The sequence below is a fragment of the Mandrillus leucophaeus genome, unplaced genomic scaffold, assembly GCF_000951045.1.
Source record: "Mandrillus leucophaeus isolate KB7577 unplaced genomic scaffold, Mleu.le_1.0 Scaffold572, whole genome shotgun sequence".
Lineage (NCBI taxonomy): Eukaryota > Metazoa > Chordata > Mammalia > Primates > Cercopithecidae > Mandrillus > Mandrillus leucophaeus.
In genome coordinates this window covers 2078800-2082566 of record NW_012106164.1, presented here as the reverse complement: position 1 = coordinate 2082566, position 3767 = coordinate 2078800, and positions in this window count along the sequence as shown.

Here is a 3767-nt window from a genome sequence, read left to right as displayed (position 1 = left end):
ACATCTTTCCTTAAAACTCTCCTTTCCCCTTAGGATCAAGCCTAACCTCTTTCACTTGGTTTACAAGCCTCACAAGGCAGGGCTATGACCTGGCTTGTCTCCCACCAGCCCCATTGCTGCTCACTCTCACCTTGTTCTATGTGCTCCAGCCAAGATTTTTCCTTTAGGTTCTTCTAACGAACCATGTCCTCTCTTACCTTCTGACTTTTTTTTGGTACTTTTTCTTCGACTTCTTCTTCCCCTTTCTGTCTATTTTCTACTCATTCTTTAGGTCTCAGCTTACATATGACTTATTTGGGAATAAGCTTTTTCTGACCACTGTCAAGATGAGGTTCCCCTCTTTCACTTTTTCTCTTATAGCCACTATTAGGGTTCACAGCTTGTCTGTTGCCACCCTCTGCTGCCAGACTGACTTCTGCAAGTGGCAGAGCTCTCTCTGTCTTCACTGTATAGATATCCAGCACCTCACTGAGTGCCTGGCATACTGTAAGTGCTTAATAATACATGTTGAATGAGGGAATAAATGAAAAAAATATATAATGTGTCTTCTTTCTTCAGTGTACTTATAATCCAGCAGTGTGAGATAAGTGGTACAAAGAAAGAACTACAGTGATGAAAAGAAGGAGAGGTCACTTTGGATATTACCATTTAAGGCTGGGTTGGGTTTTGGCAAGTGAAGATGTTTGTGGAGGTGGTGTTTGAAGTAGAGGGAAGTGACATAGGTGGGAAAAATTTGGGGAGCGGGCAAGGAGCATAGTGTTCCTATCTCAGAAGAGTAGGAGTGGTACTGAAGACAGCTTGTGACTAGATTGTGCAGGGCCTCGACTGATAGCCAATGGGGAGACATTGATGGCTTTTGAATCAGAGAATGATAGCACTAAATCAATGCCTTAGAAAATGCTAATCTAATGGCAGAGTGAAACATGAATTGGAGAGAGACCAGCAAGATCAGTTAGGAGGCTATCATAGAAATCAAGATGGGAGGTGATCAGGTCTGAATTATGTAGATGTCAATAAGAATGGAGACAAAGGGATACTATGCAAAGGAAGAATGAACCAGAACCTGGAAACCAGAAAGGAAGAGTAAGGGAAAGGGAGGAGTGAGGTGCTGTGTTATTGGAAATGTGAAGTCAGGAGGAAGAACCAATTTAAGGAAAGATAGAGATCATTAATCAAACCTTTACAATGAAGTTGTGGTTATATATACATTTTACTTATGAAAATTCAATCAATATGTGGGGTTAAAACAAAAGCCCAAGTGGGAGGGAGTGACAAAGAAGATGTACTACAACTAATGGGAGCTGTTCCAGCTCTACCACTCTGAAAATACGTCCCAGAGGGAGTGTGAGATGGGGAAGGTCAAGTTGCTGTTCCTCATTTTATGTCAACCATGTGTATTTTATGGTTGACATAGGGATTATTTAAGGATAACTGTGGTTATTCATGATTTATGTCTTATACACTGATTTTAGAACCAAATTCTCAAGCCAGATTTTGCTTTTTATTTATTTATTTTTAATTTAATTTTATTTTTTGAGGCAGAGTCTCACTGTGTTGCCCAGGCTGGAGTGCAGTGGCTCAATCTTGGCTTACCGCAACCTCTGCCTCCTGGGTTCAAGTGATTCTCCTGGCCTCAGCCTCCTGAGTAGCTGGGACTATAGGCGCCCACCCCCACTCTTGGCTAATTTTTCGGTATTTTTAGTAGAGATGGGGTTTCACCATTTGGCCAGGCTGGTCTCGAACTCCGAACCTCAGGTGATCTGCCTGCCTTGGCCTCCCAAACTGCTGGAATTACAGGCATGAGCCACCATGCCTGGCCAGATTTTGCTTTTTATTTTTGTGTATTTTTATTTTATTTATTTTTACTTTTTTGAGACAGAGTCTTGCTCTGTTGCCCAGGCTGGAATGCAGTGCTGCGATCTCAGCTCACCGCAACCTCCCCCTCCTGGGTTCAATTGATTTTCCTGCCTCAGCCTCCTAAGTAGCTGGGACTACAGGCACATGCCACCATGCTGGCTAATTTTTTTGTGTGTTTTTAGTAGAGACGGGGTTTCACCGTATTAGCCAGGATGGTCTCGATCTCCTGACCTCATGATCCACCCGCCATGGCCTCCCAAAGTGTTAGGATTACAGGTGTGAGTCACTGTGCCTGGCCAGATTTTGCTTTTTAAAGCGTGTGCCAGGCCCCAGGTTGGGCAGTAGACTAAGAAAATGTCAGTCACTGCATTGGAGCTGCTGACAGTCTAGTTGGGTAGAAATATATGGAAGCAGACAATGAGCACTACAGTCTAGGTGAGCAGAGAGAAGGGTGGAGGCAGAGGGAAAGGAGACTGGTGGCTGGTGTGTCAAGGCAGAGGTGGTGCTGGGACCTGGGAATGGAGAGACATCTGGGAGTCATTAGAACCAGGTGAGCGTAGCAATAGGCGTGCATGAGCTCTCAGAGGGAAATAATATTGAGGAGGGAAGAGGACTAAAGGCCACAGCCAGGAACACACAAGAAGGTAAGCAAAGTCAGAAAATAGAGGAGTTGTCAGAGAAGCAGCAGGAAAATTCAGGCAAGGGGGTGAGGACTGTGAATAGGCAAGTGGTCTGCATATAATGAAGAAGACAATGGTGACTGCTGAGTGAATGAAGTTTCAAGAGTGTGGCGAGGGCAAAAAAAGGGGTCCCCAGGCTGGAGGCGGTGGCTCATGCCTGTAATCCCAGCACTTTGGGAGGCTGAGGCAGGCGGATCACGGGGTCAGGAGTTTGAGATCAGCCTGGCCAATATGGTGAAATGCTGTCTCTACTAAAAATACAAAAATTAGCTGGGCATGGTGGTATGTACCTGTAATCCCAGCTACTCAGGAGGCTGAGGCAGAAGAATTGCTTGAACCTGGGAGGCAGAGATTGCAGTGAGCTGAGATCGCACCATTGCACTCCAGCCTGGGTGACAGTGCGAGACTCCGTCTCAAAAAAAAAAAAAAAAAAGTAGAAAAGAAAAAAGGGGTCCTTGAGAGATTGGAAAGAATCTGAAAGCAAAGGGAATACATGCCACTTCTCTAAGTTCCAGCTCCAGTACAACTAACTTAGATATGTCCTCTAGTTTCCAATCAGATTTCCCTGGAGAACGTTTGGGATCCCTGGATGCCATGACCTCTGCCCCTGTTTCTTTACAGTATGGTCGGCTATGTCCATTGGAGGGGCACTTCACCATCACAGTACATGGATCCAGAAACAGACTTTACTCTACATAAGCCTTACGTTCAAACCTGAGTGCGATCCAGCTGACCTCAACTGTGGTTGTTGCATTTTAGACTACACATATCTATATTATTTTCTTCCATAAGTAGAATCCATATTCCCACATGACTGCTATTGCTAACTTGCTAATAGCTTCCCTGGAGTTTGCTTCTTGCAATTATCTCATCAGAAGGCAACATATGCAGTTTATTACGGGATGCAGGGAGCTTTGAGTGTTTTTTTTTTTTTTTAAGTCAATGGTTCCTATCCTAGTTATATTGTTCTTTTAAACAGATTTAAATAATAAGAAAAACTCTTTTATATATACCCACGTAGTTAGCATTTCCAGTGTTCTCTTTATTCCTTTGTGTAGATCCAGACTTCCATATGGTACCATTTCCCCGCAACTTGAAAGACTTTAACATTTCTTGTAGTGCATGTTTGCAGATGATGAATTCAGTCAGCTTTTGTAAGTCTGAGAAAAATCTTTATTTTGCCTTCATTTTTGGAAGATGTTTTTTGCTGGGTAAAGAATTCTGTCTTCT